Source organism: Physella acuta, unplaced genomic scaffold (assembly GCF_028476545.2).
Source record: "Physella acuta isolate Inbredline_101_S28 unplaced genomic scaffold, ASM2847654v3 ptg001861l, whole genome shotgun sequence".
NCBI classification, from domain to species: Eukaryota; Metazoa; Mollusca; class Gastropoda; family Physidae; genus Physella; species Physella acuta.
Genome location: NW_026733367.1, coordinates 27090 through 43409, shown reverse-complemented (window position 1 = coordinate 43409; position 16320 = coordinate 27090). Strand labels below are relative to the sequence as shown.

Here is a 16320-nt window from a genome sequence, read left to right as displayed (position 1 = left end):
GATCTAGAATTTCTAGATTCTGTAGGAATGAGTAGCCTAGGTATTAATAATTAAATGCATTAGTAATTATTAGTAAATAACATAAGATTTAGTTCAGTAAAAACTAATAGATCTAGATTTTAGGTCCAATGTTGGCTATCAGACTTGATGGCTTGATTGTAATGATTATTAGGTTTGAGCAATTAATTTTTTTAAACATTTTTTTTTTAATTATTAGTATTAGTGATAAGTCATCATTTAGTGGGAGTAAATTTTACTTCTTTCCAGTCTGGTTCTGGTTTCCTTGTAGCCTATATAATCTAGATCTAGTTGGTGATAATATTAATAAAATATTGTTTCCCATTTTAAATACTCAGGCGGTTTGTTTTGAAAGTCTGACCGCAGCTCCATATTCATTGACTGTCGAAGCAGCGCATAAAATGAATTAGCTTATATCCAGGGCTGGCCTGGTCTGCCTGTTTATTGTGACTGAATTGTCCTACAGACAAGACCTGAAGAAGCCCTCGTTAAGTAATAAGTGTACAGCTTGCTTTTAGCCTGGCGCGGGGATCTTTCACCGGCCACTTTAACATTCTGCGACAGGGCAGGCCTTTACTTTAAGCTTTAATCTTAGCTGGTTCCGCTTTAACACAGGGTATTCTTTTGTCTTTAAGTATACCGCTTTCTTTCATCAGCCTGGAACCCTGTGTCTGCTACCGGTATCTCATCCGGCAGGGCAAAAACAATTTCCAGTTTTTTAAATTAAGCTGATGTCATTTTTAATACCAATGATTAGGATTTTTGGCACAATGCTTATTTTTCTATATACACAAGATGAATTTCACATCATTTTCTGATTTCAGTTTAAGTTTGAAAGCATGTAAAATGTCAATTTGTCCTGCTATGTGATTTTTCTTCATTTATTTTTTTGCTAGCCCATGGCATCACATTATGAAGACTCTACTAATATCTTTAGGCTGGGGCCAGTACCTTAACCGACTGTCGTCAAATGAAAAAAACTGACAGAAGAGCGCAATTTAATACACACAACAGATATATATGTATCCGAACAAAACAAATAAATATATTTTGAACATATATACATACCTTTATATACGCACACTGATATATACATATATTTACATAATAAATACATTATATATGAATATATCTATATATATAACTTATTTATTTATACATATATATATATATATATAGTACTTTATATAAGTATATATATATATATATATTATATATATATATATATATATATATGTATTATGAATATATATATTTAATTCTTATATAATATATATTTTGTAAATATAAATTATATATATGTGTGTATATATATATCCTTCTGTTTGCTGGGGTAGAAGAAAAAAACTTATAATTATAATATTCTGAAGGATATTATTTTACTTGAGCGTCCTTTCGTCTACACTCAAATATATATATTTGAATATACATTCAAATATATATTCAATGAATATACATTTAGACACACATGTAAATATATATATATATATATACACAAAACATTGCATATATATACATACGTATATATAGACATATATACAATATTCGTCTATGTATATATATTCAATATTTTTACATTATAAATAAATATATATATAAAAATATATATATATATATATATATATATATTATATTTAAAAAAATATATACATATATGAAATACTTTTTACACATATTTATTTATGCTTCTATAATATATGGAAGGATATTAATTTACTCAAGCGTCTGCCTTGGGTGTTTATATAAAAAGAGAAGGGTTGAACTAATGAGAGGAATAAAAAAAATCTTTATATTCAATCTAATTTATTTATATTGTATATGTTATAGACTGGCATACATTTTTTTCTCTCTGGTTTATGTGAAAGGAGCTTGCAGGGATTCAAATTATTATTTTTTGCATTGAAATTCATTCTTTATTAATCACAGCTATGTTGCAGGCATATAAATACTTCCCTTTGGGCTCAAGTTGCTTTGAAAGAATCCTTGTCAGTATAGAACTAGTACCAGGACCATAAATGTATGCCCCAGGGCAAATGTTAAGAAAACCTCATCATTTTACAACTCCAACTGACCAAGGACTTAAGAAATGATGCTTCTGCGCAAACTTTCTCGTCAGCCGGTAAGAGATCAACCTCCTTTTGATTGTTTAAATTTAATCTGTGCTGAAATCATTGTGCAGGCTGGCAAAGAAAACCATGAACTTCTTGAAAGCTGTGTACTTGAGCTCATGTTATTTTTTATTTTCTGTATTTTGAAAAAAAAAAAAGTATATATATGATAATAAAAAAAAAAAGTTCAGAGTATTTAATTGTTGTTTTGTCTTGTTAAAGAGAATGTATGTTGTGCAGAAGTGTAACCAACTCATTTTCAAGCCAGGCCTAGCAAAAGACAAAACCAAAAGAATCATATGATATGATGGTAGTAGGAAAAAAGTATATCAGTGAACAAATGGTGGCAGATGCATGCCTTAGCAATCTGACATGGTAGCTTTAATGAAAGAAAAACAAAAATAATAAAAACACCAAAAGCCACACTCACACAGTTATGTTCAACATATATAATGAAGACAGAAAAAAACCAACCCACCAGAATGGATGTATTGTAATGAAAATGGCAGTTAGCACTGGTGATAAGAATCAAAGTGTTGGCTAATAATTCCTATTACAACAGCCAGCCTTATAATCTGAATTAAAACTATTAAATCCCATTCATCCCTTGGATCTATGCCAAACAACACACAATAAATGATATGCATAGAGGTGTGCTGATGCCCTGTGTGAGATGCAGAATGAAATAGTGTTTTTAAAAAAAAGGAGCCACCCAGTAATAAGTATGTGGCCTTTTTATGTCTAGTTTAAAGGATAGAATTAGCATGAAATGTGTTAAGAGAATAGTGTGTGCAGTTGTTGGGATAGGCATATTACTATGTAGGCCTATGTATGTATGTATATCTATCTCTACTTATTAAAGAAAAGAATGACTAAACAAAAAAAAAAAACTGTAACATGGCAGCTACACAGAGTGGGTGGGTGGATGAGGGAGGGAGGGAAAACTCGTTCAATGTAAACCAAACCGAGCTAATTGGGAATGGGTGGAGGCCCTGAAAAGGGCCGAGTAGTAGAGCCACAACAAGCAAGCCAGGTGGTTGTTTGCTGTTGTGTTTATTTGCTGGTGGTGTACTTGGTGACAGCCTTGGTGCCTTCACTGACGGCGTGTTTGGCCAGCTCACCGGGCAGGAGGAGACGGACAGCGGTCTGGATCTCCCTGGAGGTGATGGTGCTGCGCTTGTTGTAGTGGGCAAGACGGCTGGCTTCAGCTGAAATGCGCTCAAAGATGTCGTTGACGAACCGACCGCCGGCCGCCCTTTTATATGAAACGGCGAGGAAATTTGGAGAGTACGAGTACGAGTACGAACGCCAAGCCGCTGCGCAGCCAATCAGAACGCTCGCTTGGTGACGAACGGATTTCCTCGCCGTTTCGTATAAAAGGGCCGATCTCGCCGTTAAGTCTTCATTCATCGCCTGCAGCCGTATCGCTGTTAGTCGCTGTATTTCTTCTCGCTCCTAACCAACTCACAATGTCCGGACGTGGTAAAGGCGGTAAAGTCAAGGGAAAGTCCAAGTCTCGCTCCTCCAGGGCAGGCCTTCAATTCCCAGTCGGACGTATTCATCGTCTGTTGAGGAAAGGAAACTATGCTGAGCGTGTCGGTGCTGGTGCCCCAGTCTACCTAGCCGCCGTCCTCGAGTATTTGGCCGCTGAAGTGCTCGAGTTGGCCGGCAACGCTGCCAGAGACAACAAGAAGACAAGAATCATTCCTCGTCACCTCCAGCTGGCCATCCGTAACGACGAAGAGTTGAACAAACTTTTGTCGGGTGTCACCATCGCCCAGGGTGGTGTCCTCCCCAACATCCAGGCCGTGCTTCTGCCCAAGAAGTCACAGAAGACACCCGGTGGCAAGAGCTAAACAGTGTCACCCTGCTGCCCACTGTCCACCTAGCCTACTACTGTCCTTTTCAGGACAACCAAAGTTTACCCAATTAGCTTTCGTTGTGTGTCAATGAACAAAAATCGAGTTTTCCTACCCTACCCTACCCTACCCTACTTGTTTCAAACTTTATTAATAACGTATCAACATGTCAATCACTAGCAGTATGAGATCATTATTATAGATGTATAATACTTACACTGGTTTACACGAGCAGAACAGGGAGGGGGCGGTCATATTAATAGTAGTAACTGGACATATTTTAGGGGTATTCGTTCATAGATACAAATGAAAATAGAATCTATTTTTCTTTAAATGTGCTCCGTTTAACCCCTGTCTACAACAAATAAGGGTGGTCGTTATTTTAAAATTCTATTCTTTAACCTACCGCTAGTCTACCCTTTTTATTTTATATCTTCTTCTTTTTAAAACCAAATATGTTTTTATTAATCCTTCCCCCTCATTTATTTACACACTGTGTAAATACCGCCGATCGGGCGGTCGAATCGGGTCAGAATATCTACCTAGGTCTATAGACTAGGTCTAGATCTAAATTGTTTCAGGCAGTCTATGTTGGGTTCTTTTCTAATCACTCACACACACATTCATAATTCATTGAAGACGACAGAAGCAAACACACCGGATTCCATTGACAAGCGGCACAACCAAGGATTTCATTTGAACGAAGAATATTTTGTGTTATCGGCCCTGTCTGCTATTAATAGATCGCTCGGCTGGATACCGTGTCTAAAAATAATCTGCTATGTCGACGCTGTCTCAACGTTGTGTGGCTGCTACTGGCCAATCAGCGTCGTTAAACTCGTACTCGTCCAATGGGAGAGCTTCGTTGCGCTAAGGGTTTGGCGGACGGTTATAAAAGGGCCAGCAGCGCTGAGCTGCCGCATTTCCTTAACAGTCAGTTAAGATCATTCAAAAAAAAAAAGATGGCTCGTACCAAACAAACCGCCCGAAAATCTACTGGAGGCAAAGCCCCACGTAAACAGCTGGCCACCAAAGCCGCCAGAAAGTCAGCACCAGCCACCGGCGGTGTTAAGAAGCCCCATCGTTACAGGCCTGGAACCGTCGCCCTGAGAGAAATCCGTCGTTACCAGAAGAGCACTGAGCTGCTCATTCGCAAGCTGCCATTCCAGCGCCTGGTCAGAGAAATCGCCCAGGACTTCAAGACTGACCTTCGCTTCCAGAGCTCCGCTGTCATGGCCCTGCAGGAGGCTAGCGAGGCTTACCTCGTCGGTCTGTTTGAAGACACCAACCTGTGCGCCATCCACGCCAAGCGTGTCACCATCATGCCCAAGGACATCCAGCTAGCCAGACGTATCCGTGGTGAGCGTGCTTAAGAGGTTTCTTTTAAGCCCAAACCACCACCCCCTGTCCTCAACCAAGGTCCTTTTTAGGACCACCTGACAACGTTCAGATTAGCAGTGAAGGTCCCCCACCTCACGAGTTTCCACCCACCCACCCACTACACCCCCTGCCCATGTCTGCCACTCTACTACTACTACTACTACTACATCTATTAGTATTATTCTGGGGGATGCGGGAGATAGGTTCTATTCATTTATCTCTTTAATTCAACTCACACATCACATTGCTATTTGAATTCGTGTATGCATGCTGTTGATATTGTTTTATTTATCTCAAATGTGAAGAAAGGAGAGAATAAATTTTATATTTTTCTTTCACCCACCCACCACCCTATCCATTGCTTTTTAAAATATATATATAAAAAAAAAAAAAGAAAAACCCTTTAGGGTTAGAGCTAGATATCTAGATCTTAATCGGAGAGCAGAAATTATTCTTAACGACTACACGCCATAGATTATTTAATTATTAGAAGCCTAACTAACCTATTCGTTTCACGATGTAAACAAACCACTGCGAGTACGGAGCGGAGTACGAGAATATTATTTCGTTCGTACTCGACCAATCAGCGTTCGAGATTCTCTCGTACTCGCATAATGAGCTCGCTCGTACTCGCATAATTAGGTGTAGGGAAATATTTCAGTTTTATTCGCACAAAACGGTGAAAATAACGTCTAATATCATATTTTAACATGACAAACGTGGATCTTTTCTATGCCTACACGTGTGGGCAATGAAACTCTTTATTTTTTATCCAAGGGTCGCATAGCAGAATAGGTGAAAAAATGACTTTGAAAACGACACCGTTAGCCGACAAGCCAGCAACATTCCAGTCGACACGGCAAGCTGCTTTTTCATTGGCTGGCTCATTCGCCGACCGCTTTTGGTTGGGCGGTGTCCGCCATATTGAACGAACTCGAGCCCAGGACCGTATATAAGGAGCGAGTTTCTCTGCAGACGGCGTTTTTCGAACACTCCTTCATCAACAAAGAAGAAAAATTCAATATGTCTGGCCGAGGCAAAGGTGGTAAGGGACTCGGCAAAGGAGGCGCCAAGCGTCACAGGAAGGTGTTGCGTGATAACATCCAAGGTATCACCAAGCCAGCCATCCGTCGTCTTGCTCGCAGAGGTGGTGTCAAACGTATCTCTGGTCTGATCTACGAAGAAACCAGAGGTGTCCTCAAGGTGTTCCTTGAAAATGTCATCCGTGATGCCGTCACCTACACTGAGCACGCCAAGAGGAAGACCGTCACTGCTATGGATGTCGTCTATGCTCTGAAACGTCAAGGTCGCACCCTGTACGGCTTCGGCGGTTAAACTCAACCCAGGACCACCCATTTGTTCTACCCATCCGGCCCTTATTAGGGCCACCCATACGTTTCCGAATTAGCTCGAGTGGTTGTAACCCCTACACGAATGTTTTCCATACCTACCCCTTATTTAACTTACTGAGTTACTTCTAATTATTAGGTTGTAGCCTACTTAGTTTATTTATTTAATTTGGGCAGAGTGGTCATCTTTCCTTTGTTGGTTTTTAAGGGGTTTGTTTCCATGGGTGGGTAGGATCGAGGTAGCCTACCGTGAAGGCACAAAAGAAACAAACAAAAAATATTTCGATATTACAAAAGTGTTCACAGGTATGTGGTGAACTTAGGAAAGAGTGCAGGTGGTAAGAATAGGTGTCCAGTGGGGCAAAAAATAAAAGACAAAAGATGAAAAAAAGTCTACAACACGTGGTGTTCCCAAGCGGTCACCCATCTAAGTACTAACCACGCCCGACGTTGCTTGACTGCGGTGATCGGACGAGAACCGGTATTTTCAACGTGGTATGGCCGTAGACATCTGTGTGAGAAAATTGGGGCTTATAAATATACTCAAACGAAATCAGCAGTTATTCGTCCTTTTCTGGCTACAATAATGATTTCACTGCTTTCCTCATATTATTTCAATAATAAAAAACGCCCTAAATCTCCACAAAAGCGAAACATTGTTTTAATATCGAATACTATGTGCCTTTTTTTCCCTCTACAGCCATTGGTCGCTATTTTTAACCTGAGGCGGTAACCACCGGTAGACTTCCCTGAGCTACTAATTTTCGAGCATCGCGCGTTGTAAAATACAAAATAAATACATTTTCCCCATTTTCCTTGACTAAAATCAGAAAACCAGGTGCCCCCTGCATCCGACCTGTCCTTTAACTATCGCTTTCATGTGAAATGATCTATCGGAAAGGCGATACTTTAACTTTTTTGGGTCTCCCGCTCACTCACTCCTTCCGAAACATTCTGCACGAATTCATTCAATTTTAATCCAACTCATCACATAGATCTAGATCTAGCCGCCTACAAGTCTACTAATTTAATGTTTGAGAAATAGTTCAATGCTTTTCATTTATTAATTATTCTTTTAACCTTTTCCCACGACAACTGGCACATTTATTTTCAGTCTATTAATATTCTGGCTTCATTTTAAAACACGCAACTAGGCGACGATCTAGAATTCTAGATCTAACGCTCTAGCTTAACTAAAATAATATAAACAGGAGGGTAGATCTATTCAAAATACTGTTTCAAAAATTACAATAATAATTTCACGGTGAAAAAAAAAAGGCAGGCGATCCATGGTTAATTAAATGCTAATTAAGGATGTTGCTTAAAAGGTTAGGTTGGCCTGGGACGCCAGTATTTCTCTAGAGTCTAGATCTAGAATTTCTAGATTCTGTAGGAATGAGTAGCCTAGGTATTAATAATTAAATGCATTAGTAATTATTAGTAAATAACATAAGATTTAGTTCAGTAAAAACTAATAGATCTAGATTTTAGGTCCAATGTTGGCTATCAGACTTGATGCTTGATTGTAATGATTATTAGGTTTGAGCAATTAATTTTTTTAAACATTTTTTTTAATTATTAGTATTAGTGATAAGTCATCATTAGTGGGAGTAAATTTACTTCTTTCCAGTCTGGTTCTGGGTTTCCTTGTAGCCTATATAATCTAGATCTAGTTGGTGATAATATTAATAAATATTGTTTCCCATTTTAAATACTCAGGCGGTTTGTTTGAAAGTCTGACCGCAGCTCCATATTCATTGACTGTCGAAGCAGCGCATAAAATGAATTAGCTTATATCCAGGGCTGGCCTGGTCTGCCTGTTATTGTGACTGAATTGTCCTACAGACAAGACCTGAAGAAGCCCTCGTTAAGTAATAAGTGTACAGCTTGCTTTTAGCCTGGCGCGGGGATCTTTCACCGGCCACTTTAACATTCTGCGACAGGGCAGGCCTTTACTTTAAGCTTTAATCTTAGCTGGTTCCGCTTTAACACAGGGTATTCTTTTGTCTTTAAGTATACCGCTTTCTTTCATCAGCCTGGAACCCTGTGTCTGCTACCGGTATCTCATCCGGCAGGGCAAAACAATTTCCAGTTTTTAAATTAAGCTGATGTCATTTTTAATACCAATGATTAGGATTTTGGCACAATGCTTATTTTTCTATATACACAAGATGAATTTCACATCATTTTCTGATTTCAGTTTAAGTTTGAAAGCATGTAAAATGTCAATTTGTCCTGCTATGTGATTTTTCTTCATTTATTTTTTGCTAGCCCATGGCATCACATTATGAAGACTCTACTAATATCTTTAGGCTGGGGCCAGTACCTTAACCGACTGTCGTCAAATGAAAAAACTGACAGAAGAGCGCAATTTAATACACACAACAGATATATATGTATCCGAACAAACAAATAAATATATTTGAACATATATACATACCTTTATATACGCACACTGATATATACATATATTTACATAATAAATACATTATATATGAATATATCTATATATATAACTTATTTATTTATACATATATATATATATATATATACTTATATATATATATATATATATATATATATATATATATATATATATATATATATGTATTATGAATATATATATTAATTCTTATATAATATATATTTGTAAATATAAATTATATATATGTGTGTATATATATATCCTTCTGTTTGCTGGGGTAGAAGAAAAAAACTTATAATTATAATATTCTGAAGGATATTATTTTACTTGAGCGTCTTTCGTCTACACTCAAATATATATATTTGAATATACATTCAAATATATATTCAATGAATATACATTTAGACACACATGTAAATATATATATATATATATACACAAAACATGCATATATATACATACGTATATATAGACATATATACAATATTCGTCTATGTATATATATTCAATATTTTTACATTATAAATAAATATATATATAAAAATATATATATATATATATATATATATATATTTAAAAAAATATATACATATATGAAATACTTTTTACACATATTTATTTATGCTTCTATAATATATGGAAGGATATTAATTTACTCAAGCGTCTGCCTTGGGTGTTTATATAAAAAGAGAAGGGTTGAACTAATGAGAGGAATAAAAAAAATCTTTATATTCAATCTAATTTATTTATATTGTATATGTTATAGACTGGCATACATTTTTTTCTCTCTGGTTTATGTGAAAGGAGCTTGCAGGGATTCAAATTATTATTTTTTGCATTGAAATTCATTCTTTATTAATCACAGCTATGTTGCAGGCATATAAATACTTCCCTTTGGGCTCAAGTTGCTTTGAAAGAATCCTTGTCAGTATAGAACTAGTACCAGGACCATAAATGTATGCCCCAGGGCAAATGTTAAGAAAACCTCATCATTTTACAACTCCAACTGACCAGGGGCTTAAGAAATGATGCTTCTGCGCAAACTTTCTCGTCAGCCGGTAAGAGATCAACCTCCTTTTGATTGTTTAAATTTAATCTGTGCTGAAATCATTGTGCAGGCTGGCAAAGAAAACCATGAACTTCTTGAAAGCTGTGTACTTGAGCTCATGTTATTTTTTATTTTCTGTATTTTGAAAAAAAAAAAAGTATATATATGATAATAAAAAAAAAAAGTTCAGAGTATTTAATTGTTGTTTTGTCTTGTTAAAGAGAATGTATGTTGTGCAGAAGTGTAACCAACTCATTTTCAAGCCAGGCCTAGCAAAAGACAAAACCAAAAGAATCATATGATATGATGGTAGTAGGAAAAAAGTATATCAGTGAACAAATGGTGGCAGATGCATGCCTTAGCAATCTGACATGGTAGCTTTAATGAAAGAAAAACAAAAATAATAAAAACACCAAAAGCCACACTCACACAGTTATGTTCAACATATATAATGAAGACAGAAAAAAACCAACCCACCAGAATGGATGTATTGTAATGAAAATGGCAGTTAGCACTGGTGATAAGAATCAAAGTGTTGGCTAATAATTCCTATTACAACAGCCAGCCTTATAATCTGAATTAAAACTATTAAATCCCATTCATCCCTTGGATCTATGCCAAACAACACACAATAAATGATATGCATAGAGGTGTGCTGATGCCCTGTGTGAGATGCAGAATGAAATAGTGTTTTTAAAAAAAAGGAGCCACCCAGTAATAAGTATGTGGCCTTTTTATGTCTAGTTTAAAGGATAGAATTAGCATGAAATGTGTTAAGAGAATAGTGTGTGCAGTTGTTGGGATAGGCATATTACTATGTAGGCCTATGTATGTATGTATATCTATCTCTACTTATTAAAGAAAAGAATGACTAAACAAAAAAAAAAAACTGTAACATGGCAGCTACACAGAGTGGGTGGGTGGATGAGGGAGGGAGGGAAAACTCGTTCAATGTAAACCAAACCGAGCTAATTGGGAATGGGTGGAGGCCCTGAAAAGGGCCGAGTAGTAGAGCCACAACAAGCAAGCCAGGTGGTTGTTTGCTGTTGTGTTTATTTGCTGGTGGTGTACTTGGTGACAGCCTTGGTGCCTTCACTGACGGCGTGTTTGGCCAGCTCACCGGGCAGGAGGAGACGGACAGCGGTCTGGATCTCCCTGGAGGTGATGGTGCTGCGCTTGTTGTAGTGGGCAAGACGGCTGGCTTCAGCTGAAATGCGCTCAAAGATGTCGTTGACGAAGGAGTTCATGATGGACATGGCCTTGGAGGAAATGCCAGTGTCAGGGTGCACCTGCTTCAAGACTTTGTAAATGTAGATGCTGTAGCTTTCCTTTCTCCTCCTCTTCTTTTTCTTGTCACCGGTGCGTACGGCTTTAGCCTTACCGGCCTTCTTGGCTCCCTTGGAAGAAACTTTAGGTGGCATGTTGTTTTCTTTTCAATGGCTTGAACAGAAATGAGGCGAACCGACCGCCGGCCGCCCTTTTATATGAAACGGCGAGGAAATTTGGAGAGTACGAGTACGAGTACGAACGCCAAGCCGCTGCGCAGCCAATCAGAACGCTCGCTTGGTGACGAACGGATTTCCTCGCCGTTTCGTATAAAAGGGCCGATCTCGCCGTTAAGTCTTCATTCATCGCCTGCAGCCGTATCGCTGTTAGTCGCTGTATTTCTTCTCGCTCCTAACCAACTCACAATGTCCGGACGTGGTAAAGGCGGTAAAGTCAAGGGAAAGTCCAAGTCTCGCTCCTCCAGGGCAGGCCTTCAATTCCCAGTCGGACGTATTCATCGTCTGTTGAGGAAAGGAAACTATGCTGAGCGTGTCGGTGCTGGTGCCCCAGTCTACCTAGCCGCCGTCCTCGAGTATTTGGCCGCTGAAGTGCTCGAGTTGGCCGGCAACGCTGCCAGAGACAACAAGAAGACAAGAATCATTCCTCGTCACCTCCAGCTGGCCATCCGTAACGACGAAGAGTTGAACAAACTTTTGTCGGGTGTCACCATCGCCCAGGGTGGTGTCCTCCCCAACATCCAGGCCGTGCTTCTGCCCAAGAAGTCACAGAAGACACCCGGTGGCAAGAGCTAAACAGTGTCACCCTGCTGCCCACTGTCCACCTAGCCTACTACTGTCCTTTTCAGGACAACCAAAGTTTACCCAATTAGCTTTCGTTGTGTGTCAATGAACAAAAATCGAGTTTTCCTACCCTACCCTACCCTACCCTACTTGTTTCAAACTTTATTAATAACGTATCAACATGTCAATCACTAGCAGTATGAGATCATTATTATAGATGTATAATACTTACACTGGTTTACACGAGCAGAACAGGGAGGGGGCGGTCATATTAATAGTAGTAACTGGACATATTTTAGGGGTATTCGTTCATAGATACAAATGAAAATAGAATCTATTTTTCTTTAAATGTGCTCCGTTTAACCCCTGTCTACAACAAATAAGGGTGGTCGTTATTTTAAAATTCTATTCTTTAACCTACCGCTAGTCTACCCTTTTTATTTTATATCTTCTTCTTTTTAAAACCAAATATGTTTTTATTAATCCTTCCCCCTCATTTATTTACACACTGTGTAAATACCGCCGATCGGGCGGTCGAATCGGGTCAGAATATCTACCTAGGTCTATAGACTAGGTCTAGATCTAAATTGTTTCAGGCAGTCTATGTTGGGTTCTTTTCTAATCACTCACACACACATTCATAATTCATTGAAGACGACAGAAGCAAACACACCGGATTCCATTGACAAGCGGCACAACCAAGGATTTCATTTGAACGAAGAATATTTTGTGTTATCGGCCCTGTCTGCTATTAATAGATCGCTCGGCTGGATACCGTGTCTAAAAATAATCTGCTATGTCGACGCTGTCTCAACGTTGTGTGGCTGCTACTGGCCAATCAGCGTCGTTAAACTCGTACTCGTCCAATGGGAGAGCTTCGTTGCGCTAAGGGTTTGGCGGACGGTTATAAAAGGGCCAGCAGCGCTGAGCTGCCGCATTTCCTTAACAGTCAGTTAAGATCATTCAAAAAAAAAAAGATGGCTCGTACCAAACAAACCGCCCGAAAATCTACTGGAGGCAAAGCCCCACGTAAACAGCTGGCCACCAAAGCCGCCAGAAAGTCAGCACCAGCCACCGGCGGTGTTAAGAAGCCCCATCGTTACAGGCCTGGAACCGTCGCCCTGAGAGAAATCCGTCGTTACCAGAAGAGCACTGAGCTGCTCATTCGCAAGCTGCCATTCCAGCGCCTGGTCAGAGAAATCGCCCAGGACTTCAAGACTGACCTTCGCTTCCAGAGCTCCGCTGTCATGGCCCTGCAGGAGGCTAGCGAGGCTTACCTCGTCGGTCTGTTTGAAGACACCAACCTGTGCGCCATCCACGCCAAGCGTGTCACCATCATGCCCAAGGACATCCAGCTAGCCAGACGTATCCGTGGTGAGCGTGCTTAAGAGGTTTCTTTTAAGCCCAAACCACCACCCCCTGTCCTCAACCAAGGTCCTTTTTAGGACCACCTGACAACGTTCAGATTAGCAGTGAAGGTCCCCCACCTCACGAGTTTCCACCCACCCACCCACTACACCCCCTGCCCATGTCTGCCACTCTACTACTACTACTACTACTACATCTATTAGTATTATTCTGGGGGATGCGGGAGATAGGTTCTATTCATTTATCTCTTTAATTCAACTCACACATCACATTGCTATTTGAATTCGTGTATGCATGCTGTTGATATTGTTTTATTTATCTCAAATGTGAAGAAAGGAGAGAATAAATTTTATATTTTTCTTTCACCCACCCACCACCCTATCCATTGCTTTTTAAAATATATATATAAAAAAAAAAAAAAGAAAAACCCTTTAGGGTTAGAGCTAGATATCTAGATCTTAATCGGAGAGCAGAAATTATTCTTAACGACTACACGCCATAGATTATTTAATTATTAGAAGCCTAACTAACCTATTCGTTTCACGATGTAAACAAACCACTGCGAGTACGGAGCGGAGTACGAGAATATTATTTCGTTCGTACTCGACCAATCAGCGTTCGAGATTCTCTCGTACTCGCATAATGAGCTCGCTCGTACTCGCATAATTAGGTGTAGGGAAATATTTCAGTTTTATTCGCACAAAACGGTGAAAATAACGTCTAATATCATATTTTAACATGACAAACGTGGATCTTTTCTATGCCTACACGTGTGGGCAATGAAACTCTTTATTTTTTATCCAAGGGTCGCATAGCAGAATAGGTGAAAAAATGACTTTGAAAACGACACCGTTAGCCGACAAGCCAGCAACATTCCAGTCGACACGGCAAGCTGCTTTTTCATTGGCTGGCTCATTCGCCGACCGCTTTTGGTTGGGCGGTGTCCGCCATATTGAACGAACTCGAGCCGAGGACCGTATATAAGGAGCGAGTTTCTCTGCAGACGGCGTTTTTCGAACACTCCTTCATCAACAAAGAAGAAAAATTCAATATGTCTGGCCGAGGCAAAGGTGGTAAGGGACTCGGCAAAGGAGGCGCCAAGCGTCACAGGAAGGTGTTGCGTGATAACATCCAAGGTATCACCAAGCCAGCCATCCGTCGTCTTGCTCGCAGAGGTGGTGTCAAACGTATCTCTGGTCTGATCTACGAAGAAACCAGAGGTGTCCTCAAGGTGTTCCTTGAAAATGTCATCCGTGATGCCGTCACCTACACTGAGCACGCCAAGAGGAAGACCGTCACTGCTATGGATGTCGTCTATGCTCTGAAACGTCAAGGTCGCACCCTGTACGGCTTCGGCGGTTAAACTCAACCCAGGACCACCCATTTGTTCTACCCATCCGGCCCTTATTAGGGCCACCCATACGTTTCCGAATTAGCTCGAGTGGTTGTAACCCCTACACGAATGTTTTCCATACCTACCCCTTATTTAACTTACTGAGTTACTTCTAATTATTAGGTTGTAGCCTACTTAGTTTATTTATTTAATTTGGGCAGAGTGGTCATCTTTCCTTTGTTGGTTTTTAAGGGGTTTGTTTCCATGGGTGGGTAGGATCGAGGTAGCCTACCGTGAAGGCACAAAAGAAACAAACAAAAAATATTTCGATATTACAAAAGTGTTCACAGGTATGTGGTGAACTTAGGAAAGAGTGCAGGTGGTAAGAATAGGTGTCCAGTGGGGCAAAAAATAAAAGACAAAAGATGAAAAAAAGTCTACAACACGTGGTGTTCCCAAGCGGTCACCCATCTAAGTACTAACCACGCCCGACGTTGCTTGACTGCGGTGATCGGACGAGAACCGGTATTTTCAACGTGGTATGGCCGTAGACATCTGTGTGAGAAAATTGGGGCTTATAAATATACTCAAACGAAATCAGCAGTTATTCGTCCTTTTCTGGCTACAATAATGATTTCACTGCTTTCCTCATATTATTTCAATAATAAAAAACGCCCTAAATCTCCACAAAAGCGAAACATTGTTTTAATATCGAATACTATGTGCCTTTTTTTCCCTCTACAGCCATTGGTCGCTATTTTTAACCTGAGGCGGTAACCACCGGTAGACTTCCCTGAGCTACTAATTTTCGAGCATCGCGCGTTGTAAAATACAAAATAAATACATTTTCCCCATTTTCCTTGACTAAAATCAGAAAACCAGGTGCCCCCTGCATCCGACCTGTCCTTTAACTATCGCTTTCATGTGAAATGATCTATCGGAAAGGCGATACTTTAACTTTTTTGGGTCTCCCGCTCACTCACTCCTTCCGAAACATTCTGCACGAATTCATTCAATTTTAATCCAACTCATCACATAGATCTAGATCTAGCCGCCTACAAGTCTACTAATTTAATGTTTGAGAAATAGTTCAATGCTTTTCATTTATTAATTATTCTTTTAACCTTTTCCCACGACAACTGGCACATTTATTTTCAGTCTATTAATATTCTGGCTTCATTTTAAAACACGCAACTAGGCGACGATCTAGAATTCTAGATCTAACGCTCTAGCTTAACTAAAATAATATAAACAGGAGGGTAGATCTATTCAAAATACTGTTTCAAAAATTACAATAATAATTTCACGGTGAAAAAAAAAAGGCAGGCGATCCATGGTTAATTAAATGCTAATTAAGGATGTTGCT

The 16320-nt window shown here is 39.4% G+C and overlaps 2 non-coding genes across 2 annotated transcripts; both read right to left on the bottom strand.

The window, feature by feature from the left end:
• Nucleotides 1-7104: 7104 nt before the first annotated feature.
• LOC131930862 (5S ribosomal RNA) lies at nt 7105-7223 on the bottom strand. Its single transcript, XR_009384179.1, has one exon. It is a non-coding gene; the product is annotated as a 5S ribosomal RNA (ribosomal RNA).
• An 8165-nt stretch (nt 7224-15388) lies between these two features.
• On the bottom strand, nt 15389-15507 carry LOC131930861 (5S ribosomal RNA). The gene has a single exon (XR_009384178.1). It is a non-coding gene; the product is annotated as a 5S ribosomal RNA (ribosomal RNA).
• Nucleotides 15508-16320: the final 813 nt, after the last annotated feature.